At 36.9% G+C, this 27,711-nt stretch overlaps 1 long non-coding RNA gene across 1 annotated transcript in view; it reads right to left on the reverse strand.

The window, feature by feature from the left end:
* Nucleotides 1–9,145: 9,145 nt before the first annotated feature.
* The window catches only part of LOC131424795 (uncharacterized), a 178,634-nt gene continuing 160,068 nt past the window's right edge, over nt 9,146–27,711 (reverse strand). The window contains exon 5 of the long non-coding RNA XR_009228324.1: nt 9,146–10,236. This is a non-coding gene — a long non-coding RNA (uncharacterized LOC131424795). The remainder of the gene's footprint in view (nt 10,237–27,711) is intronic.

Here is a 27,711-nt window from a genome sequence, read left to right on the forward strand (position 1 = left end):
CTATGACAGGCCTTTAAAAAAACAATACTTGTGATCCTTTACAAATTATAACTGCATCTTTATAACTATGTGGAATATGTGTAAGACAACATCTTCATTTTTATATATGTCATGCTACATTTTGAGAACTGATTATTGTTAAAATATTTCATTGTTGATCTATGAAGCTATAAAAAAGATACCTGAATTGACTATATATATATATATACTATAAATTTATTTTTACTTTAAAAAATAACACTTCAGAAGAGGTAGACATAGGAATTATATCAATTAGGAGAGAGAGTATCACAAGATACTATGTATCATACCTATACCATATTTTCTTTAAAACAAAATCGAAAAGCTAACAGAATTTTTTAAAATCCCAATATAAAACTCTACAATGTACTAAAATAAAAATCTACTCTCAAAAATCTGTTTGAGATAAAAGAAGAAAGCAAATAAGGTACATTATTGCTAGAGTTAAAAAACAAAGTAAGCTGCTGTTAAGGAAATATATTGTATAAGAGCAAGGCCATGGGCTACACAAAAATTGATGAGACCTTAGAAGAATTTTATTCTATCATGTGGTATTCAACTTTACACTGACATTTATCTTACACTATTAGCTAGTATTCTGTAGCCAGTTCTGCAGGCTGGTAATGATGGTGTTTATTAGCGTAAAGAACACAAGCATCAAGGGTAAAACACTGCCATGAAAACAGAAAGCTCAGAATCCCAATAAAGAAAAAATCCTACTTATTAAGACTTCAAAATTGACCTATCTTCCTCCATTTTCCTTATCTGACCATATTAACAAACATTTGAAAGCACTGCATATCGGAAATTATAATATGTGCAACTGAAACATTTCTGCAGTGGACCATAACCCCTTAATACACATTCTTTAACAAGACTCTCCAGAAGAACATGAGTTCAAAATAAGCTCCAGAGCTGCAAGCATAGCCACCTGATAGTATACAGTCAGTATGGCCCCAGAGTTGCCTTTCCTCCAATTCAGACCATTGCTGATAGCTCACTAAATTCTGGCCAAAGCCATACCCTGAGCTTGCAAGGCCTTCCTCAGAGTCAAGCTAATCAGTTACCTCCATTTCTTACCAGTCAGCCTCAGTACCAGTTTCCTCCTGCCTCTCAGTTTTCATTTCTGAGTCTTGATAAGGTGTATTTGATGCCCAGAGAATATCTGTTACTATATCTTCTAAAAATTCAGGAGTATCCTAAACTAGATTTAGGATATACAATTAGAGAAGATTGCTTCCTAATTGTAGGAAGAAGTGAGGCATTTGCCTTAGGTAGGTGGAAAAGTTGAGTTTGAAATTATTTTACTAGTAAAGAGAAATGGTATGCAAGATGAGAGACAAAGTTGCTCACTTGCTTCATCCAGACAGTCAGATAGCAAGCTTGAGACTCCAGGAGTGAATCTAATTCTTGAATTGCCTGTGGATGCTGGATGATTTGAGAGGAGAAGCTCTACCTTGTATACTAGTGTGTCCCTACTCTGAGACTTGGTGTCATAGTGACTCAATAGTTTTTGGGACACCAGCATCCTAAGACAGATTGTTTTACATAAAATATGTACTTAGAGTATCCATTCAGAAATTATCACTCTCCTAACAAGACCTGTGTTATGGTTTGGATATGAGGTGTCCCCCCAGAAGTTCATGTACAAGACAATGCGAGAATATTCCAAGGTGAAATGATTAGATTACCAGACTTGTCACCTAATTAGTGGATTGGTCTACTGGTATGCATTACAATTAAAACTCACAAGTTGTTTATGTCTTTAATTATATTATTTTTAAACTTTTAACCATTAGTAACACAGTCAGATCTAATAATGTCATAGTCTTGTGATCTTATGGATAGAATTTGGTTTCTTGCTAGTTTTTAGTTTTAGGCTTGGTTATTCTATATTTAAAAAGAAGGCACACTTTGGACGATGGCGGCGAGGGGAGTGCATTGCCCCCGTGTGCTGCTTCACTGTGTGGGAGTATGACAAGTCAGGACGGCTAAAGGCTATCTTGTTAGGAATTTCCAGCAATAGTGGGGTGCTCCGGAACCTGGAGGAAGGATTTCCATCGCACGAGGATCGGCTACGGGGACTCAAACGCGAGAGGTTTGTCGCACGGAGGGTAACACTGCTTATTCAGCAAATCGCCCCGCGGCTAGAGTCTGCAGCGCGCGCTGGGAAACGAGGAGATAGCGACGCAGGGATACAGCGCTGCAGTTTCTGCCAGCCATGCAAGCACCGTACTCAGGGCTGAATTCTGGGTTTGAGACGGGGGAAGGAAGCAGTCCATCTCGGTTCTCCACACCGGTCAGACCACAGAGGAGGCCAGCAGCCACCATGTTGGAAAGCTGACGTCACCATCCCTGCTTTCGACTGACCACAGCTCATTCAGCCATAGAACAGGTAATTTCAGGCTGCCATTCGCCTGTGGCTTGCAGACAGATTGCTAGGGTTCAGTGCCTGGGGGCTTCTTAGAACCTGATCTTATCGGAGCGAACACGGAGCGCGGGGCGGTCAAGTTCTGGCTCCCGGAACCGCCCTGGCTCAGGGCTGCGGAGCCTGTGGAGGCTGCTTCTTGGACCCTGCTCCTATCAGAGCATACACCAAGCACTAAGCGGCCGAATTCCGGCTCCCGGAACTGAGCCTGCGGGGACTGCTTCTTGGAGCCTACTCTTATCGGAGCTTACACCGAGCACGGAGCGGCCGAGTTCCGGCTCCCGGAACTGCCCTGGCCCAGGGCTAGGAGCCCACGGAAACTGCTTCTCGGTCCGGGTCCTGCTGAGGGCCGGTCAGGACTCACCCGTTGCTTTGGTTGCCCGGCAAGGGGAACGAAATGCTGCCATTCGCATAGGATACCAACATGGCAGAGATCTGATGTCATCAGAAAGCGGCGGAGGAGAGAACTTCATCAATACCAGCGGCGACAGAAACAGTTGGTCTCCTGGTAGGGGGGGTGAGGCACAGACACCCGAGTCTCCTCAATTTGTCGTCGAGCCAGAGGGGAGGAGCTGGGCCGCCGCCAGCGCCCGGAGCAGGCCCAGCGGCTCGCCAGCATGGTGACCGCGTGACCCCAATTGGAGAGGGGGCGGAGTGGAGCCGCCACCCGCACCCGCAAGGTGGGCAGACCCGCAACCCAGTGGTACATGGGCGTGGTAGGAGGGGCAGGGCAGAGCCGCCCTTCACGCTTGAAAGGTAAACAGACCTGTGACAGACTGGCGGGTCAGGCCCAGTGGCCTGCCAGTGTGGTACACACGTCACCCCAACTGGAGTAGGGGCAGAGCAGATCCTTCTCCCACGCCCGGATAAGGCCCTGCCGGTGTGGTGGCCACGTGACCCCAATTGGAGTGGGGGCGGAGCAGAACCGCCACCCGTGCCCGCAGGGTGAGCAGACCTGTGACCAACCTGCAGATCAGGCCCAGGGGTCCGCAGGCGTGGTAGGAGGGGCAGGGCAGATCCGCCGCCCGCGCCTCCAAGGTAGGCAGACCTGCGACAGACCAGCGGATCAGGCCCAAGAGCCTGCCGGCGTGGTACACACACCACCCTAATTGGAGTAGGGGCAGAGCACAGTCGCCGCCCGTGCCAGGAACAGGCCCAGCGACCTGCAGGCGGGGTAGTCACGACACCCCAATTGGAGTAGGGGCAGAGCAGAGCCGCCACCCGTGCCCGAAAGGTGGGCAGATCTGCGACCGACCAGCAGGACAGGCCCAGTGGCCTGCCGGTACGACAGACACGTCACCCCATTTGCAGTAGGGGCAGAGTAGAGCCGCCGCCCGCGCCTGCAGGGTAGGCAAACCTGCAACCGACCGGCGGATCAGGCCCGGTGGCCTGCCGGCGTGGTACACTAGTCACCCCAATTGGAGTAGGGGCAGAAAAGAGCCGCCGCCAGCGCCCAGAACAGGCCCAGTGACCTGCCGGCATGGTAGCCACGACACCCCAATTGGAATAAGGAGAGAGCAGAGCCGTCGCCCGCGCCTGCAGGAAAGATACGCAAGCAGTATGAAAAGACAAGGAAAGAAAGGACCACAAGCAATGCAGGTCAACGCAACTCTAGAAGAGGTAACAGCTGCAGCAGATGGAATGTCAGATAAAGAATTCAGGATATACATGCTTCAGATGATCTGGAGTATCAAGGAAGACATTAGACAGCAAAATCAGACAATGAAAGATCACTTCGACAATGAATTATGCAAACAAATCCAGGAAGCAAAGGATCAACTATACAGGGAGATAGAGGTTATAAAAAACAAACAAACAGAAATCCTAGAAATGCAGGAAGCAATAAACCAACTTAAAAACTCAATGGAGAATACTACCAGCAGAGTAGAACACTTAGAAGATAGAACATCAGACAATGAAGACAAAGTATTTCAACTGGTAAAGAACATAGACAGCTCAGCAAGACTGTTAAGAAACCATGAGCAGAACATCCAAGAAATATGGGATAACATTAAGAGACCAAACTTAAGAGTCATTGGGATACAGGAAGGTACAGAGCTCCAAACCAAAGGAATGAGCAGTCTATTCAATGAAATAATACGAGAAAACTTCCCAGACTTGAAGAATGAGACAGAATCCCAAATCCTAGAAGCCTACAGGATGCCAAATGTGCAAAATCAAAAGAGATCCACACCTAGACACATTATAATGAAGATGCCCAACATACAGAATAAGGAGAGAATTTTAAAAGCTACAAGAGAAAGGAAGCAGATTACATTTAGGGGTAAGCCAATCAGGATAACAGCTGATCTTTCAACACAGACTCTGAAAGCTAGAAGATCCTGGAATAACATATTTCAAACACTGAAAGAAAATGGGTTCCAACCAAGAATTGTGTATCCAGCGAAATTAAGCTTCAGGATGGAAGATGAAATTAAAACCTTCCACGATAAACAAAAGTTTAAAGAATTCGCAGCTAGAAAACCATCTCTTCAAAACATCCTCGCCAAAGCATTACAGGAAGAGGAAATGGAAAATAACAATGAAAACCAACAGTGGGAGGTAGGACAGTAAAGGGGGGGAAAATAATCAAAGAGGAAAACAAACCATGTTTAGTAACAGAAATAAACAAATATGGCTGGAAGAACAACCCATATCTCAATAATAACCCTAAATGTTAATGACTTAAACTCACCAATTAAGAGACACAGGCTAGTAGAATGGATCACAAAACAAGACCCAACAATATGCTGCCTACAGGAGACGCATTTGATAGGAAAAGACATATATAGGCTGAAGGTGAAAGGTTGGGAAAAATCATATCACTCATATGGACTTCGGAAACAAGCAGGTGTGTCCATACTCATATCAAATAAAATAGATTTCAAGCCAAAGTTAATCAAGAGGGATAAAGAGGGACACTACATACTGCTCAAGGGAACCATACACCAACAAGACATAACAATCATAAATATATATGCCCCAAACAATGGTGCAGCTATGTTCATCAAACAAACTCTTCTCAAGTTCAAGAGTCTAATAGACCACCATACAATAATCATGGGAGACTTCAACACACCTCTCTCGCCACTGGACAGATCTTCCAAACAAAAGTTGAATAAGGAAACTATAGAACTCAATAACACTATTAATAACCTAGACCTAATTGACATATATAGAGTATACCACCCAACATCAAGCAGTTACACTTTTTTCTCAGCAGCACATGGATCCTTCTCAAAAATAGATCATATATTATGTCACAGGGCAACTCTTAGACAATATAAAGGAGTAGAGATAATACCATGCATCTTATCTGATCATAATGGAATGAAACTGAAAATCAACGATAAAAGAAGGAAGGAAAAAGCATACATCACTTGGAGAATGAACAATAGGTTACTGAATGATCAATGGGTTATAGAAGACATCAAGGAGGAAATTAAAAAATTCTTAGAGATAAATGAAAACACAGACACAACATATCGGAATCTATGGGACACATTGAAAGCAGTTCTAAGAGGAAAATTAATTGCTTGGAGTTCATTCCTTAAAAAAAGAAAAAAACAACAAATAAATGATCTCATACTTCATCTCAAAATCCTTGAAAAAGAAGAGCAAAACAACAGCAAAAGAAGTAGAAGGCAAGAAATAATGAAAATCAGAGCTGAAATTAATGAAATCAAAACAAAAGAAACAATTGAAAAAATTGACAAAACTAAAAGTTGGTTCTTTGAAAAAATAAACAAAATCGACAGACCCTTAGCGATGCTAGCGAAGAGAAGAAGAGAGAGAACTCAAATTACTAGCATACAGGATGAAAAAGGCAATATCACAACAGACACTTCAGAAATACAGAAGATAATCAAAAACTATTTTGAATCCTTATACTCCAATAAATTAGAAGATAGTGAAGGCATAGATAAATTTCTTAAGTCATATGATCTGCCCAGATTGAGTCAGGAGGATATAGACAACCTAAACAGACCAATATCAATTGAGGAAATAGAAGAAACCATAAAAAGACTACCAACTAAGAAAAGCCCAGGACCGGATGGGTATACAGCAGAATTTTACAAAACCTTTAAAGAAGAACTAATACCAATACTTTCCAAGCTACTTCGGGAAATAGAAAAAGAGGGAGAACTTCCAAATTCATTCTACGAGGCCAACATCACCCTGATACCTAAACCAGACAAAGACACTTCAAAGAAAGAAAACTACAGACCAATATCTCTAATGAACCTAGATGCAAAAATCCTCAATAAAATTCTGGCGAATCGGATACAAAAACATATCAAAAAAATTGTACACCATGATCAAGTAGGATTCATCCCTGGGATGCAAGGCTTGTTCAATATACGGAAATCAATAAATGTTATTCACCACATCAATAGACTTAAAAATAAGAACCATATGATCATCTCGATAGATGCGGAAAAAGCATTCGACAAAGTACAGCATCCCTTTATGTTCAAAACTCTAGAAAAACTAGGGATAACAGGAACATACCTCAATATTGTAAAAGCAATCTATGCTAAGCCTCAGGCTAGCATCATTCTGAATGGAGAAAAACTGAAGGCATTCCCTCTAAGATCTGGAACAAGACAGGGATGCCCTTTCTCTCCACTTCTGTTCAACATAGTTCTCAAAACACTGGCCAGAGCAATTAGACAGACGAAAGAAATTAAAGGCATAAAAATAGGAAAAGAAGAACTTAAATTATCACTATTTGCAGATGATATGATTCTATACCTAGCAGACCCAAAAGGGTCTACAAAGAAACTATTAGAGCTAATAAATGAATTCAGCAAAGTGGCAGGATATTAAATCAACACGCATAAATCAAAGGCATTCCTGTATATCAGCGACAAATCCTCTGAAATGGAAATGAGGACAACCACTCCATTCACCATATCTTCAAAAAAAATAAAATACTTGGGAATCAACCTAACAAAAGAGGTGAAAGACTTACACAATGAAAACTACAGAACCCTAAAGAGAGAAATAGAAGAAGATCTTAGAAGATGGAAAAATATACCCTGTTCATGGATAGGCAGAACTAACATCATCAAAATGGCGATATTACCAAAAGTTCTCTATAGGTTTAATGCAATGCCAATCAAAATCCCAATGGCATTTCTTGTAGAAATAGAGAAAGCAATCATGAAATTCATATGGAAAAATAAAAGACCCAGAATAGCAAAAACAATGCTAAGCAGGAAGTGTGAATCAGGCGGTATAGTGATACCAGACTTCAAACTATACCACAGAGCAATAGTAACAAAAACAGCATGGTACTGGTACCAAAACAGGCGGGTGGACCAATGGTACAGAATAGAGGACACAGAAACCAATCCACAAAACTACAACTATCTTATATTTGATAAAGGGGCTAAAAGCATGCAATGGAGGAAGGATAGCATCTTCAACAAATGGTGCTGGGAAAACTGGAAATCCATATGCAACAAAATGAAACTGAATCCCTTTCTCTTGCCATGCACAAAAGTGAATTCAAAATGGATCAAGGAGCTTGATATCAAATCAGAGACGCGCCGTCTGATAGAAGAAAAAGTTGGCTACGATCTACATTCGGTGGGGTCGGGCTCCAAATTCCTCAATAGGACACCCATAGCACAAAAGTTAATAACTAGAATCAACAAATGGGACTTACTCAAACTAAAAAGTTTTTTCTCAGCAAAAGAAACAATAAGAGAGGTAAATAGGGAGCCTACACCCTGGGAACAAATCTTTACTCCTCACACTTCAGATAGAGCCCTAATATCCAGAGTATACAAAGAACTCAAAAAATTAGACAATAAGAGAACAAACAACCCAATCAACAAATGGGCCAAGGACCTGAACAGACACTTCTCAGAGGAGGACATACAGTCAATCAACAAGTACATGAAAAAATGCTCAACATCTCTAGCTGTCAGAGAAATGCAAATCAAAACCACCCTAAGATACCATCTCACTCCAGTAAGATTGGCAGCCATTATGAAGTCAAACAACAACAAGTGCTGGCGAGGATGTGGGGAAAAGGGTACACTTGTACATTGCTGGTGGGACTGCAAATTGGTGCAGCCAATTTGGAAAGCAGTATGGAGATTTCTTGGAAAGCTGGGAATGGAGCCACCATTTGACCCAGCTATTCCCCTTCTCGGTCTATTCCCTAAAGACCTAAAAAGAGCATGCTACAGGGACACTGCTACATCGATGTTCATAGCAGCACAATTCACAATAGCAAGACTGTGGAACCAACCTAGATGCCCTTCAATAGACGAATGGATAAAAAAAAAATGTGGCATTTATACACAATGGAGTATTACTCTGCATTAAAAAATGACAAAATCATAGAATTTGCAGGGAAATGGATGGCATTAGAGCAGATTATGCTAAGTGAAGCTAGCCAATCCCTAAAAAACAAATGCCAAATGTCTTCTTTGATATAAGGAGAGTAACTATGATCAGAGTAGGGACGAAGAGCAGGAGAAGAAGATTAACATTTAACAGGGATGAGAGGTGGGAGGGAAAGGGAGAGAGAAGGGAAATTGCATGGAAATGGAAGGAGACCCTCAGGGTTATACAGTGGAGGGGGTAGAGAGAGAGGAGGGGAGGGGAAGGGAGAGTTGGGGAGGGGGGAGGGTGGAGGATGGGAAAGGCAGCGGAGCACAACAAACACTAGTATGGCAATATGTAAATCAATGGATGTGTAACTGATGTGATTCTGCAATCTGTGTATGGGGTGAAGGTGGGAGTTCATAACCCACTTGAATCAAAGTGTGGAATATGATATGTCAAGAAATTTGTAATGTTTTGAATAACCAACAATAAAAAATTAAAAAAAAAATAAAAAAAAATAAAAAGAAGGCACATTGATTATTTCTATATGGATTTAAAATATTATATTTAAGTAAGCAAAGAATTTAGTAAATAGTACTGCAGTTTCTTCACCACCCCCATCAAATTTTTGCTAAGGATACGTCTCATTAAGCTCAAGTTTGTATCATTTTAAGAATCTATCATACCAAGGATTGAATATTTTTTTAATTTTTTCCTCTTCCAGTGCCTTTTACTATCATCTTGGAGTTGAACATAGATTACATTTTCAATGGCATCACATTCAACCAGTCAGTATTTGATACAGAAATAAGTGAATGTCATTTATTCTGAGAAGAATTGATAGAATATCTTTTAGTGATGTTAAAAACAGTATAAAAAGCAGCCCTAGTCCAAAAAATATGGATGCTAGGTAGTGAAGAGAGCCCTAATGTGAATTTAACTCCAAAAATATGAAACAGTAGAAAATGATCTAGTCCTGATCCAGGGGAAAAGCTTGTGAAATTTTAATAATTAAAGGAGATTTTCCAGGGATTTGCAAAATTAGTGCCATGAGGAACACAGAATCATTCCTTATGGTGTTTCATAAATAATAGCTTTCAAACAAACCTATAAAGTTAATTATTGCATCTTAACACATTGATGCAGATGGAATCCTTTCAAAATAATGTTTTAAACCCGAAATTTATACTGTCTTATAATTTGACCTATCATGTTTCATTAGTCTATTTATGATTTAGGGCAGAGAAATTACAGATTGCTGACTTGGCTGCACATTGAAGAGTTCAGATTCCCATAGTCATTTTATTCTGTATAAATGAAATTAGAACAAAATTCAGATGCTGTGTTTCAGGTGTCAAACACTTACTTGTATCCTATCAACCAACTTGAATCTGGTGTCTTCTAATGTCACTAATATGGTCTGATGCAACACAGAGGAAGACCTAAAGCAGAAGAGAGAAGCATATTTTCACTTGTCATATCTACAATGCACAACAGCTTGTGCTGAGAAATGGACCGCATCATGGTAGTTGTCAGGCTAAACACTTTCATGCCACTAAAGACATCACTTAAAATAGCCAACAAATTACGCATAATAATCATCATTCACTGGCTGTAGAAAATAATAATAGCTTAAAATGTATATTGAGTGCCTGTGATGAGTTAGATCAACTCAAATTTATGTATTTTGATATGGAAAATAGGTTTCATATATCCTGTATTCCATTGAAAATATGTACTCCACAAATGCAAGTCACGTGGGTATACAATTTTAAGTTTTCTAATAGGTACAGAAATATGTAAAGTAAACAGAAATATGTAAAGTAATGTAGAAGTAAGCCTAATATATACTAAATATTATCATTTCTATATATCATCAACATTAAAAATTATTAATGAACCAGACACAGTGGCAATCTCCTATAACTCAAGCAGCTTGGGAGGTTAAGACAGAAGGATCACAAGTTCAAGGTCAGCTTCAGCAATTTAGTGAGACCCTGTCTCAAAATAAAAAATAAAAATGAATGGGGATGTAACTCAGTGGTTAAGCATCTCTGGGTACAGTCTGTAATACAAATATATATATATATATATTATATACACAAATATATATATGGTTTAATACTCTATTTTTTGTGCTGGGTCCATTGTACGTTTTATACCTGCAATTCACTTTTATTTGGACTATCCCCCTTTCAAATACTTAGTATGCACACATGCCCAGGACCTACATTATGGATAATAGTGCAGTGTCATAAACTTGGCCAGCAAGTCCCTCAAAATACTGCTTCATTAGGCTGGGGTTGTGACTCAGTGGTAGAGAGCTTGCCTAACATGTGTGAGGTACTGGGTTCAATTCTCAACACCCCATATAAATAAATAAAATAAAGGTCCATTAACAATTTAAAAAAATACTTGCTTCACATAGTCCTCACCCCCTACAGAAGAGGTTAGCTCACCATTACCCTGAATTACCAATGGAAAGTGGACTCTGAGTAATTTTTCAAGATTCCTCAGCATGAAAGTCACTTACTTAGGTTACAATCCCAGGGAGTTTGACTTTAAAACCTTTGCTACCAAGCTAACACCAAAATGCACAAATAGGGGCAAGGTACATCAGGAAAATTGATGAACATGTTATGAAGGATCAGATACAAGAGAAATCTAGGAATCAGGTACATGGGTCCTCAAAGAGGAACAACTGGTTATGATAACACAAGGGTTCCAGCCAGGGCCTGGGAGAAGAGCCAACGTGGGCTCTATTCTGATGCCAACAATTCAACTTAAAAGAGTCAGCTGAATGCATCCCCTGGAAGAACCTTAGAACTTCTCCCCACATCCAATACTGTGAATGGGCCTGAGCATCCTGACATTTCTGAAAAGCAGATACAGCAGAAAAACTGAAGGTTGGATACAGCAGCACTGGAATCAAATCAGCTCTCTTTCTTCTTGGCTCTATAACCTGAGGCAAGCTTCATAACCTTTCTGAGCCTCAGCATTTTTCAGGTCTAAAAGGGCTTTTAAAAGCATACATTTCAAAGAATGGTAGTGTAGATGGAATTATACAACAACTCTAATTAGTGTTCCTTAGAATGAGGTAGGCATTAGTATTATGATATTGTTCTTTAGGGAAATTAATGCCTTAGGCTGACAAACTTGATAAAGCTTGAACCAAGATATTCTGCCTCCAAAGTTCATAAACTCTAGGCTACCAAAACTCTTCAGCTGTGTATTCATCTGTACACATATGTGTATGTAAGTTTGTATGCATGGGAATATAAGTACATACGGAATTTTATTTATGTAAATGCCTGAGTGAATCAGAGAATTATAGACTAAAGTGATTTAAATTCAACCTTCATTCTTGGCCCTTTCATAAAACCTTTTAGAAACTTTATGCTTCAGATTTATTTCAACCTGTTCTCCCTTCATAAACTAGCAAAATGTGCAAATATATTTAAAGCTTCTTAAATAACGTTAATACATGATTATTATAGAAAAAAATAATTGTGCAGAGTTACACAAAGAAACTTATAAAGGTTCAGTTTCTGTTTTCAGTCCTTACTTAGAATAGCTTGAAAGTATCATTCCTCTCCTTGCAAGAAAAATCTGGAAAAACTGAAAATCAATGGCCTTTCTCAGACCACCATCGTGAAGTATGGAGAAAGAGGAGATTCCAGACCATCTCATCTGAAGTCTGCTGACCTATAGCAGAAGCCACCAGAACTTGCGGGAACACTTTCATGGCGGTTTCTGCTGGAGGCTTATTGTGGACTAACTAGCAGGAGAGAAGTCCCTGAAGGCTGCAGTCCTAGGGACCCCCTTCATGAGCTTTCTTCCCAGGTTCCCGCCAGCTTCTCATAATACAAATCAGAAAAGAATCCTGTCCCCCTGTGGGTCTGGCAGAGGGAAGGGAAATGTAGCATGTAAAACAGGCCCAGAAACTTCTCCATAATGAAGATCAACTCTCCAGGTTGAAAAACTTTGCCAGAATTTTACAACAAACAAATAAAAACACCAGAGACATAGATGTATTACAGAGGTTGGAATTAACAGACAAGAAATTTAAAATACCTGGGATTAATATGTTAAGGGGTTTTGTGGAAAAATAGACACAAATGGCGTAACAGATGGGCAATGTACACAAAGAGTTGTAAACTCAAAGAATCAAAAGAAATGCAAGGAATCAAAACCTCAGTGATAGAAATGAATGCTTTTAATAGGCTCATCAGTAGATTCCATACAGCAAAACAAAGAATCATTGAGTTTGAAAATAGGTCAAGAAAAACATTTCAATCACATACAACATGATAGGTTATATATAAAATAACCAACAAAGAAGAATCAACAAAACTTCTGGAACCACTAAGTAATTATAAGCAAGGCTGTGGGATTCAAAAACAAAAGTCAATTGCTAACCCTACATACCAGCAACTAACAATTAGAATTGGAAATAAAAAATACAACACCTTTTACATTAGCACCAAGAAAAAAAAAAAGGAGAAATACTTAAAATACAAACCTAACAAATATGCACAAGGAAAACTACAAAACTCTATTGAAAGAAGTCAAATAATATCTGCATAAATGAAGAGAGATTTCATGTTTTGGTTTTTAAGCACGAGAAATCATATTCCCAAGTATTTACCCAACCAACTTGAACACCTACATCTATTCAAAAACCTGCACATGAATGTCTATTACAACTTTATTCATGATCATGCCAAACTGCAAATAATCCGGATGTTTTTCAATAGCTAAATGTATAAATAAGCTGCAATATATCCTACAGTGGAATACTGTTCACCAGTAAAAAATAACCAGCAAGGAAAAAAATTGATGACTCTTGAATGCACATTGCTATGAAGCAATATGAGAAGGCGATATTCTATATGATTCCAATTATATAACGTCCTAGGAATGGCAAAATATACAATAGAGATGACAAGTAAATCAATGGTGGTCAGGAGTTCAGTGTGGTGGATATAGCACAGGAGATTTATTTTAAGTCAGAAAACTATTTTTATGATGTAGTAATAGTGGATAGAGGACACAATAGATTTTTCAAAGCCATAGAACACATGTATAAATATAAATGTATATATCTATATTTACTGACATGCACATAGAGATGTTATAATTTAATTGTTTTCAATCTTGGAATCTTAATCCTACTTCTCATTACAGAAATGACAAAAATATTTTTTAAATTTGCATTTTCAAATTACCTTTGTGTGCATAATTTTACTATAAAGCCCAGTGGGCACAATAGATATTTACATCATTCTCAAAGCTGCAAATAAGAAAACTGAGACAAGAATAAGAGATCCAGAGTCTTGCTCAAGGGCCTGTTTCTTATGAATGAAATCACTGGAACTGGATTTATTTTGGCTTCTAATCTGTCACCTTAATTCCTGATATACTTGGCCCTCCTCATACCATATCCCCTATTCATAGTATGTAAACCTCTCACACTATAATAAACAAGTAAACTATTCAACTTAATAAAGATCAGTGATGCATAATCTTGGAGAAATTTCATCACCTGGAAAATAACTTTAAATGGAAATATTGAAGCACAAAAATGTCTGAATAGCCAGGTGTGGTGGCGCACACCTGTAATCCCAGTGATTTGGGAGGCTGAGTCAGGAAGATTGCAAGTTCAAAGTCAGCCTTGAAAACTTAGCAAGGCCCACAGACGGATGTGGGGGCACATTCTATAATCCCAGCAGCTCAGGAGACTGAGGCAAATCATGAGTTCAAAGCCAGCTTCAGCAAAAGCGAGGAGCTAAGCAACTCAGTGAGACTCTGTCTCTAAATAAAATAAAAAATAGGGCTGAGGATGTGGCTCCCTGGTGGAGTGTCCCTGAGTTCAATCCCAGGTACCCCTCCAAAAAAAACATAAAAAACAAAAACAAGAGTTAGCAAGGCCCTAAGTAAATTAGTGAGATTTTTGCTGAAGATATAGTTCAGTGGTTAAGCACTCCTGGGTTCAATATTCAGTACCAAAAAAAAAAAAAAAAGACTGAAACTGACAAAACTGTCTCCTTATGTATACCTATAGTAACTTTTCCCTGTCGACAGGCCAGAAATCAAGAAATCAAAGTTGGCGTCAAGAACACTTAAAAGGGCCAAAGTCATCAAGCATGGGACAATAGGAAACTTAACCCTGAGATTCTGAATGACAGCTGCCACCTCTGTTTTCACTAGGATTGAGAGAAATACGAGGGACTTGTGTATTTTGTGACTTTGTGTGAATAGTGCATTTTTCATCGTTGTTTATGTCAAAAGTTGTAAAGACAGAGACTAGTTTTCATTTCAGAATATCTCAAATTGCACCAAACGACTTTAGCTGAGAATGGATACAATAAAGAAAGCAATAATAAATAAACTATTATATTTCTGGGTGGTAGAGTGGTTCCAGCTGTTGTTCTAATTCTATCTACGAAGAAAACTGCTTTCAGCAAACTCATGCTAAATTGCTCAACTAGCTCAAATGATTGAAATTTTATTTGAGAGCTTACCAAATGTGGTTCATAACAATTAGGTCAGAAGTGTAGCGAAGTAAATGGGAAGATAGATGATTTCTTTGAAGAATTCACATTGAACAGAAAAGAAAGGATGTTTATCAAAATTTAATTTCATATTAACTAAAACTATTTCTCAAATATTAAATTTGATTGGAAAACCTTATTCAAAGCAATTTATTTCCATTAACTCTTTATGGAACATATATAATGTAATACTTTAATTCTTTCCTTTTTTTTCTATTTATAGAGGAACCACCACTCTTGAGGATTACAGTATGTCAACATTAATAGAATTGATGATGTCCTGAGATTTATGAAATCAGGTTGATTCCTTTATATCAATCAGACCAACCTTCATTAAATAGCTGAGGCCTACATCACTCTCTAGAAGAAAATAGATTAGAATTTTGTCACATCTATAGGAAGTCGAAAGATTTTAAAGTAACAAGGGACATAAGAAATAGTATACTCTGCTCATTGTATTTACTATTTATTATAATCTGCTCATTTTATTTTACACATGAAGATGCTGAGTTCTAGCATGTAGAACCAATTTATACCACTTGATATAGGTAATTTTATAAAGCTCGTCCTATAATGTGGGTCCCCATTACTAACTAGTCACACCTTTGACTGTTCCAGCCTGCTTCTCTTCATGAATATCTCTCCACAGAAGCCCAGTTCAACCTGCAGAACACAACAATCAGGTTTTCTGAAAGTCTGGTTTGTAGAACAGAGTTTCAGAATCAACCAGGTGTTGGTTAAAATGCAAATCCCTTGGCCCAAGTCCAGACCTCTGAAGTCAGAACCTGGGGAGTTGTGCTTTTCAAAAGGCACTTCACGGATTCTTTTGCATTCTCTTTATGAACAACTGCATTAAATAGTGTTTTTCCATTTTATCTGATTATAACTCACCAGAAGGCTTATAAAAAATACAAGATTCTCAGACTGCATAGAAGTACACAAGCACATATGTGCAAACACATACACACATACACACTCACACACAAAAATTAATGTAGGTTTTAAAATGGTAAAAACAGAATAATATCTATAGTCTAGTGAACAGTAATGCACCAATGTCAAATTTCTGGTTGTAATATTGTCCTACAATGTTCTAGCTAAGTAAAATGTCACATCTGGGAGAAACAAGATGAAAAGTATACAAAAATATTTGCATAAATGCCCAGGCTCTCACTGAGAGATTCTGTTTCAGCAAATCAAGAATAAACATAGAAAGCGCGTGTTTGTTTCTGTGGGTATATGGGCATGTTAGTTTGTTTGGATTTGTTTTATTTTTGGCTGTGATAAGAACAACTTAAAGGAGAAAAGGTTTAGTTTGGACTCTAGAAAAAGCAGAGAGAGAGAGAGAGAGAGAGAGAGAGAGAGAGAGAGAGAGAGAGAGAGAGCAGGTGTAAAGCCAGGGACAAGATATAATCCTCAAGACCACTCTCCCTGTGACCTACTTCCTCCAGTCACACGCCATCGGCCTACAGTTACCACCAAGTAGTCCACTGAAATTATCCATCCATCCAATGAATTAAGCTACTGCTTAGGTGACAACTCTTATAATCCAATCTTTTCACCTCCAAACATTGCTACATTGCCTAACACATGAACTCTTTAGGGGACACTTTAAAAACTAAACCATAATGAGGTGTTAAATATGTGTTTGTGTATATTTATGTGTGTGAGTGTGTTTATGTGTGTTAAAAAGAGCCCCCATAATTCTTCATACCACAGCAGAACTTAGTTTGACTGCCCAACATATACTAGCTCTCCAGTACCTCCTATGAGAATCTTTGAAAGCAAATTTCACCAATTTGCTTTGTTTAAAATGCTGCCTGAAACTTAATAAGTACTTACAGATAAAAGGGACTTAGAACAAAGACTTGTGATCTATGACAAGGAAAACTTCAGCTCATGACATGTGTTGATGGATACATGGATAAAATGTTGGGAAAGTGGGCTGTCATCTTACCCAAGAATAAAAACCAACATAGAGCCTCTTAACATAAGGTAATATAAACAAAAACTACAGTGTATCTCTTCACTGTTCAAATATTTTGAGATAAAAGGACATGGGTAGAAAGTCCAAATAGGACAGCTTCAAAATCATAATAATCCCCACAGAATTTATTAAAAGTACAAAGGCATAATATTGAACGTGATACTTTATAGGTCCATGGGTGGGGTTTTACTGGAGATTTATACCAGGGGTGCTTTATCACTAAATCACATCTCTAGCCCTTTTTATTTTTGTATTTTAGACAAGATCTCACTAATCTGCTTAAGGCCTTGCTAAGTTGCTGAGGCTGGCCACAAAATTGTGACTCTCCTGCCTCAGCCTCCTAATAAACTGGGATTACAGGCATGTGTCATCATGCCTGGCTTCTAGGTATATTTTTAAATTAAAGTAATGAGATAATGAGGTAATAGCATTTTTATCATTTGACAAATTAATGTCTAGGATAAATGCAAATCCATGAGACCAGCCCCAAACAAAATCTTAATAGATAGATTAAAGAAAGTAGAGTTTCTATGGGAGGTTATCTATTCCTGTTGTATTTTTCCTTCATCCCAAGTCTGACCTACTTTTAGTTGCAAACTCTGTTCCCAAATTACAGAGCATTTTGGATATGTGGATTATTAGGTGATGAACTAAAAAAAAAAAAAAAAAAAAAAACCAACAATAACAACAACAAATGCAACTGCTAAGTCTAATCACCTTTCACTGCAGAAATCCAAAGGTAATATAGCTCAAATCAAAATCAGCACTTTTAAATTCTTCAGCTTATTGTTTCAAACTGCTGTTTAGTGAGTTGAGTAAGAGAGAGAATTCCCCAAGACCATTGTTGCTGCTAAAAGAAGCAGTGACAGCAAGAGGGACAGACAGCATTTGTGACTGTCCCAGGGAACAGCTGCTGCAGCTGCTGTGCAAGGAACAAGAACCAGCAGAACCCTCTAGAAGGCCCCAGATCAGCCCTGACACCTGTCAGGTGCACCTGTGAACAGAACTTTGTTATTTTTATTTGTATTGAATAAGAATGTTGACACTTTTTCTGATTGACATATTTGGGTTTAGAGCTTCTAGGGATGTGAAATAAAGACTGTATTTTTTCCATGGGCAGCCTCTGTGCCATTAACAAAATGCAATAACCTATCAAAGTCTTTACTTTTCCTTACTCATTGTCTCATATGAAACATTCCTCTCCTAGAAGCACTACTTTGAACAGCATAGAGAGTAAATCTATAACTCTCATGTGACGTGACACAATAGATAATATTTCCATATATTACCTGTATTATCTCTCCATAAACACCTTGAGGGAAATTCTTTCATCTATTTCTACACCAGAATGCATAGAACAAGTCAAATTAATTAATATTAGAAGGTTGAATGTATTTCCATTTATTGTTGGACTCGATGGCAATTCTGGTACCAATATCAGAACTATCACTATCTACTAATAATACCATATGTAGTATGTTCTAATTTTTCTTAAGTATTTATTGGTAACCATTTTAGTTTTCAGTTTTATATATTACATTTATACATATTCATACATATGTACATCTTTATATATGTGTGTATGAATATATACATGATTTATATGTTAGATATAATATACAATCTATCCCACTATATATTCATTCTTTTATAACCAGTTCCTGTTACTCCCTCTAGCACATACAAGGGAATCAATAAGTATTTTCATTTAAATAATTAATTTTCATTAATTTCATTAATTTTCAATAATTAATTTTCATTAATTTCAATTAATTTTCAAACCAAAAGAAGATCAAAGATTTTATTTACTTAGAATTCTGCCAGGTTTGATTTTTATATATAGTAATTCTATTTACCTACGGTTTCAGTTATCCATGATAAAAATAGCATGAAAATATTAATGGAAAATTACAGAAATAAATATTTCACAAGTTTTGAATTATATCCAGTTCTGAGCAGTGTGATGAAATCTCATGTTATCCTACTCCATCCCAACCTGAATATTCCCTAGCCAAGTGTATCCATGCTGTGTATGCTACCTTCCCATTAGTCACTTAGTAGTCTTCTCAGTTATCAGACTGATTGTCAAGACATCAACAGCTGGTTGTCACACTGCTTATGTTCAAGTAACCCTTAAGTGATATCCTAACACTATGCCAAAATGCTTATTATTTATCTCACTTCATCTCATCACCTCATTCTCTTATATCCTCACAAGAAGAATAAATTAAAAATAAGATATTTTGAGAGATATCATTCACACAAATTTTATTACAGTATGGTATGAATATGTTTTATTATTATTTATTGTAGTTAATCTCTTACTGTGCCTAATTTATAAATCAAACTTTATCATTAGTATGTTCATATAGGAAGAAACAGTATATGTAGGGTTCAGACCTATCTGCAGTTTCAGATACCTACTGGGAAGCTTTGGAATATATTCCTTGCAGATACAGGGACTCTATTATATTTTCCAAAAAAGAAGAAAATAAGCGGCATTCTTTTGTGTTTAACTTCTATTTCTTATAATATCAATGCATTCAGGTTGTGACATTGAAAGTTCTTATATATATGAACAATGAGCCATTATTCTTATACTTATTTTTCATGCAAACCACTTTATACTCTAAGGAATTCAGATGCCTTTCCAGATTCAAAGTAAACAAATTTTATCATTGATATAATTTTTATATAAAACCATATTCTTGATTATATTGAATTATGTTTTTAAATGCTAATAATTTCTGTCAATTAAAGTAACGATCTCCTTTGAGCAATCAAATTTCTATTATAATTTTATTACCTTTGCCAATCATGTCTTCCAGTTTCCATAGTTAAGCTTGCCAATGAGATATTTTAAAACATTTCATCTGAATATGAGTCCTATTTCAGAATGGATTCTGAGGTTAAGATTTCATTGAATATAGCATTCCTGGTAATCTAATGTGATGATCCAATGCTTAGAAGAGTAAATGCCAAATTTGGTTTCCATATCAAATTTCAATTCCACTTTTACATATATTTTCATTATCACTGGGCACTTATTGTGTGCACAGCATTGTAACTTGTGTATACTGTTAGCTATTCAAACATTAAGAAGATAGACTCTCATTGTATTCACAGCATTCAGTTTAGAATTGCAAATAAGGATCCATGTATAGCTACAGTATAACATGTACACATTAATTGCTATTATATTATTTAAATTCTTCATGTTAGTAATTGGGAGAGTCAAGAAAACCAGGAAATCTGCCTAGAGTTTGCAGGATTAGCCACTTTCCTTCACTGAAGGTGGTAATGACTTAACGTTTTAAGTATCTGAGAGATTAATGATGTCATTAAAAAAATCAGGAAATCACAAAGAAAAAATAATTTAGAAATTACAAAAATATTTTTCAATTTGAATGTATTATTTACCTGGGTCAGATAACAAGCTAGACATGTATTGTAGGGATTTTAGGATTATACAACACAGAAGTTAGAATTAGAGATAAAAATCTCCAAAATAGTACCCAATCCACTGGCAAGATTTGACAAGACTACCAAATAATTTCAGTATCACCTAGAAAGGTGCACCCTGTTCCAACTGATTTTTTTGTAATGGTGGGGGAAAAAGGAAGAAGAAGAATACAATTGATAGTGTGGGCTGACTGAATTATCAATTAAGAAGTGACTTAAATTGAAATATGATTAAATCAAATACAATCCTTAGTTGTATTTGCTTAGTGAAACAAACACAAGCAACTCTTATTAAAGTCTTTAGGATCCCAAAGCTACATGATTGCAAGGTTTCATTTACCATTATAATAAGTAATTAAAATGAGCTAAATTTCTCTGTAAATTATAGTCAATAAGTAAAAGAGGAAGGGGTGATTATTGAGATCCCAGACTACACCAATCCCCAGTTACATTTCTAAAGTGTGCTGTGCATTTCATGATTTTTCAAATTTATGACTTAAGCAATAAAGTTTCTTCTAGAATACTATTAGTCTACTTGGAGCATTTGGTGTACAGAAGTACATCTTAGGGAAGCCTGCAAAGAACAGTGTGAAAAAGCTTTAAGAAGACTTCTTACTTGGCATTATCAGATAAATCATTCTCTCCAATTTCCCCAAGGACAACTAAAATGGAAAGAAGTTGTTTAAATAGAAAGAAATTAAGAAACCAGTGTTTTGAAGAGGAAAAAAAAAGGATAGGGGATTGAAAGTGCCTAAAAGTATTTCAAGCCAAACAGGATTTGAGGTATTTTTTTCCAGAAAATGTGCATTGAAAAAATAAATAAATAAACTGGAAATGGTGGAAGAACTCAAAGTCTACAATTACTTTAAGGAGATAAGATAATAAATAGATGGCAGGGTAGGAAGCACATATAATTAGATGGTGTCATGGTGAATGGGAGTTTAACCCTCCCCTTCACTAACTGGGACAATTTACACTGATCATGTCACTTCCATCCTGTCTTGGTTTTTGTCATAATTAAAGTGGGGACAGTAGACTAGGTGGTCATGAAGTCATCTCTGAATTCTATTTAATATTCCATTACAAATATAAGTCATTAAGGAATATTGTGTTCAGTTCTTGATAGACTAATGAAGAGGGATCACATTGAGGAATTTTGCATGTTGGATAAAGTTCAGAAATGTCGAAGAAATCAACTGCCTTTGATTTTTTTTTTCCCCTGAGAAACAGTAAAGCCTTCATGCTCCTGAGGCTTCTTTACCAATGGAATGCAATGTGGAATCTGCAAAGAAATAGTCAGTGATCTTCAAAGAACTGAAATTAGACAAAGATTCTCTCCTTGAACAAACTCTGGCCGGACTCTTCTGAGACCTCTTTTCCACTGGGCCTCAACCTTGGCCTATAAAGACTTGACCAAACAATAACATAGTTTCTAATAGCTCAAGGTTGCATCTCTAGGATGACCCTACCTCCTCTTAAAGTGTCTGCCTGAGAAAAATCAAGACTACCAAAAGAATTTACTCTTGAAATTCTTTTGAAAAGATCACCTATGAGAAGGTCAGAGCCTAACATTGATATGGTAGCAAAATCATATGGGTTTCCCATGGACCAATCCCCTAGTTCCACTTTTTGTAACTGTTTTTACTTCTCTGACTATTGATCCCCTGCATGCTCCCTTCCCTACAGCCTCATTTTCTTTTTCTATCATCCAGTCCCCTCTATACAAACCAAAGTTAGGTTCAGTTCATGCTAGACCCTCTTCCCTATTGCAGTAGTATATTACTGATTAAAATCTCTTCTTACCACTTTTACTATTGTCTGTCTTGATTTATCCTTGACAGACCTTGAGGGATGACATCATTCAGGCTTTTACAGCACTCAGTATAATTATGGAAATCATTTCTACTTCTTTGAGGGTAGACCATTTTTCACAAACGTCATAGCAGGATCCCAACTGGCAATCAGAAAAATGCACAGGACTTGGAGACACACTTCATTTCAACTATTTTCCTTTATAAATTATTCCAAGCACTTTGTAGGGCAACAGCCATTGTTTCATAAAATGTAAGAAACATGTAAAAAATGGCTTCCTTCTGATGTGGTGAAACGGGAATTGTAGAGCAAGACTAAACAATTCCTACCAAGGGGACCTCTGATGATGCTAGGTTAAATGGTGTTGATGGCATAAGGTTGAACTCCAACGACTTTCGGCATAAAAGATGATGAACCTGACTGTGATATCCATCAGAATGAGAAGATAAAACCAATAACATTTCTTGATCATTTGCCATGAGCCTGGGATGATCTTACAAAATTTACATATATTTTCTTATGAATCTTTTAATATCTCTAAAGATAAAACTAACACTAATTCTACTTTGTAGGTTTAAAAAAACAAAACACAACCCTGAAGCAGAGATCTTAAGTAATTTTGAATATCTCATACACTGTTAAATACCAATGAAGGTCATGGATCTTCTGAGTCAGGGCCATCTGAATCCAAGGCATTGCTTTGTGATCAGCATATCCAGATATTTTGGTTCAGCATAAAATGTTATATCTTCATTTTTTTTAAAGCCTCCTATAGAAGTAGACTTACTACTTTCATTTTTCCCACAAGTTCTTTTCAATATAGATTTTCTTGCTAGAAATTTCATCCTCAAATGACCAACAGTGTAGTCTGAGATCCTTTCAAAGAGGTCAAATTTAGAAAAACTCTGATTTCTTAGTTTCCTCCCATTTTAAATGATTAATGTTCATTTCAGTTTCCATTGAGGAACTCAGAGAAGAGAATTTGTCTAGTTCTAGTGAGTAGGGAGAGTCATGAGGGGAAGATGCAGGGGACAAAGACTAGGTGACAGGGAAAACTGGGGATGAAGGGCATAGGCAGGACAAAAAGAAAGGGGCCAGTTTCCAGGCCAGCCTCCAGCACAGACTTCAGTGTGGCAGTTAACACTGGAATCCTGGTCAGCAGTAGCCAAGGTCCTCACCCTTCCCCTGGTCTCTTTCTACTCTCCACTGATCTCCCTTCATTTTTATGAGATTTCTCCTACCTTCTCTGTAGCTTCCACATATGAGAAACAACATATGACTCTTGACTTTTGAGTTTGGCATAATCAATATGTATAATTATTATTTGCTAATCAAATTATTTGCTAATCACTGTTTTAAATATTTAAGGAGATGGAAATGATAACTATACTGACTTGATCATTATACATTGTATACACATATCCAATTACCACACTATACCCATAAATTTATACAATCACAATAATAATTAATAAAAGACAATCTATACAAAACACTTCGCACTGTAACCTGAAGTTATTTTATATATATATATATATATATATATATATATATATATATATATATACATATATATATATATTTGTTACTATTATATATAAATACTATTTGTTACATGACATGTGCATTGACAGGTGCATTATACTAATCAAATATTACATTTTAGGTTTGTCCATATGGGGATTAAGGCAAAAATTAAGGATGTTTCTTATGAAACTAAGACAGCAGTAAGGGTAAAACAGAAAAGATAGGGCACAAACCAATTCTAGCACATTCTCTTTAACAGATATCCTGGGAGGTGTGGGATGGAAAATTAGTTTAAGATGCAATTTATCCTCAGCTGAGAACCTGAAATCTTGTGGAAACATGTATTGTTATATTTGCTGAATGTGGACATTAAATACTATAAATGAGGACATATAGTTACTTCAATTTTAGTTTTTGCACCATGACCAATAAATTAACCTCTGCAGTGCCCCTTAACTTGCTTATTTGGTAACAGTTTTACTTGCAATTCCATTCACATCAGTACAAGACCTGCCCAGATATTTCTTAAAGCTCCTAAAATGTATTATAGCCTAAGGATATGTCAAGATGGGCTTCTTTATCGGGGACAAATATACTAGCTTCTGTATCAGATCTTATTCATTTTGATTGCTGCATTGAGTTCATTGGCAAAAAATGGGTTAAGATGATTTTTTTTTCTGCTGAGCCAATTTTTCTTCATATGTTCAGCAGTGCAGCAAAAGTTAATTCATTCTAAAGCACATGGATTTCCAACAACATTGTCAATATTATAATGTTCCTTTGCAGCTCTGGCCTAGCCAGTTTATTAGATGAAGGGAAAATACAGATGGGCTGACAAGCAGGGCTGCATTTTGTTGTAGTGGAAAAAACTATCGGAAGGAGTCCTTATGAATAATTTTCTTTATCCTGACATATAGGCTTCTGCTAAAGTTCAGAAGTTAGTGCTTTGCTTTTTTTTTTTTTTTTTGTCCACCCCCTATTAGCTGTGCTGTTTACAGATCTTTAAAATAGAAAATATCATTTTCTTTTTTTTTAGATTTTACATATAAGTGACTCTAGGCAGTGCTTTTATTTATTTCTCATTTCTCTTAGCACAATGTCCTCCAGGCTCATCCATGTAGCTGTTTTATCTGCTGCTATTGATCAACTTTCTAAACCATAGTCACTACTTATGATGTCTATGGTTCTGTCATAACCAAGTGTAACCTGCACTATTGATTTGATATTTTAATGAACTCACAATTTTTTGTGTAAGTATATGTCATAAAGAGGCTTGAAAAGAACACATAGAAATAGAAAGTAGAATGGTGACGGGGAAGGGGACGAAATAAAGAGATAAAGGTCAAGGGAACAAACTTGGAGTTATGTAATGTGTAGCAGAGAACTAAAGTTAATAAAATTATACTGCACTTGAAAATGGATCAAATAGTAGGTTTTAGGTGTACTTACCAGAAGTAAAAGAGATATCAATAGAAAATGATGTATATGTTAAATTGCCTACCTATAGTAATCATTTCAATATGGATATGTATATCAATATCATGTATATTAAAATTTAAACTTTAAATTTATTAATAAAAATATAGCACGCTAAAAAAAAGAAAAAGAAAATATCATTTTCCTCCCTTAAAATGGGCAAAAAGAAAGCCTACCAATTATTCTTGTTTGGGCTTCAATTAAATCTTGGTAAAAGAAAAAAAAACAGAATTTAATATCATGTCTTTAGTAAATGCCCTCCCATAATATGCTACGTGCATGGCAGAGAATATATCTGCTGTTTCCTACAATGGGAAATAAATCAGTCTGATAATCCCTGAAACACTGATGGAAAAATACCAAAAGGGTATCTATTATAATCTAGGATGTCTGCATTAAAACAAGATCAGACAGTATCCCCATAAGAGAAGCACAACCTGCCATGCATTGACTGTTGGGGAACTTATGGTGGCATGGCTACCATCTTTGTTGCCTCCAGTTGGGCAGGGGGAGATAACCCACTAGAACTTGTTTGGAGGAGGGGAGTCCAAAAATCAGCTCACCCACATAGATTTCCAGAAACTTTCATCCAATCAGCATAATTATGTTTTATGGGGAATACTTCCACAATGCAGGTCCTTGCCCTTTTACTCCACATGGCATAAGGTAATAGTGACAATATCAAATATTTTATCTACTCATTTTATTTTGCATTGCATTGTTGCTCTGTACAACCTCTTTTCCAGATGGGATCCCAATGGCATGGCAAGTTGATGCTCTTTCTGTCTCAAAATCAGGGGAGATATCAAAGTCATTGAAATGGGAAATTCTCCCTTTTCTTTCATTTTCTTTAAGGACCAAATGGACTAGAAATCATCCACTGAGATATCCCTTTAGGTCTGAATAAAAATGTTTGGACAGTTCTATGATTGCTATAAAGAGCATAAAGATGAGTTACTTGGTTTGTATAGAGGAGATCCTATATTTGATAGAATTAAATATATCCTTCTCCATGAACTAATATTGATTGATATTCATTATAGGTTGCAGGGTATTGAATTTTAGAATTCATGCTTCCTTTCCACATATGTAGCATAGTAGAAACCCCTTGTTCATTCAATGCCTTCAGTGCCCAGTATGCGTTAGATTTCATGGGGTATACAGTAGTGCTTCATATTATATTTCTTGCATTCAGTATGCTTAATATCTACAAAAGGCAAATAGATAAACTAATAATATCACCATAAATTAAAATAAACTATCACTATAAGCATAATACTAAACAACTTCAGATAATATTTTTATTACATTTTACATTTTCACAGATGAGGAAATGGCTAGGTAACTTGCCTGAGTTGCCTGGCTTCACAATTCTAAATGGACTCTATGTCTGACGAGCTTTTGCTGAATACATGGATGAATGATGCAAGGTAGAATTCAGTGTGTACCAAAGCACAAACTCAAAGGAAAATTATTGATCTCTGATAAATGTTTAGAATGCTTTTCTTTTCAAAGCAATCTTTTAGTAATGACAATTGGTATGGGATGTGATATCTGGAACTTTCCCCTGGGTCCCCAGTATAATTGATAATAAGAATTAGTCCAAATAGTGGACTGATTTATATATGCAGTTCTAGCTATTCTCATAAGGAAGCTAAATACATCCATAGATTTGTTCTTACTTGCATTAATTCAAAGGAGTTTAGATGACCACGGTGTAGATAACATACTTCGTTAGTTTTTTGTTGTTAACAATTATTGTGATTTTGTGGTACCAAAAAAGGAAGGAAGGAAACAGTCATAGGATCTTAGTATAATTCAAGAAATGCAATTACCTCATGAAGAAAGAAATGCAGAGTAGCCCCAGAAAGGTAAAATATATAGAATTCTTGCCTTTTTAGTGACAGAATATAAGATACATATGGTTTTGTTTGTTTTCTTTTTTAAAGTACTTGGTTGATGCTAAGTCGAGCACATGAGAGAGGGTGGTGTGGTGTAAAATAGGTAGGGTCCAGAGTAGGAAGGGCCCAGGATGAAATCCCAGTTCTACCATTTACTATTTTTGTGATGCTGGATAAGAAACTGAATCGCTTTAGGCT

Source organism: Marmota monax, unplaced genomic scaffold (genome assembly GCF_021218885.2).
Source record: "Marmota monax isolate L192 unplaced genomic scaffold, Marmota_monax_Labrador192_F-V1.1 WCK01_AAM20220418_F8-fsc00063, whole genome shotgun sequence".
Lineage (NCBI taxonomy): Eukaryota > Metazoa > Chordata > Mammalia > Rodentia > Sciuridae > Marmota > Marmota monax.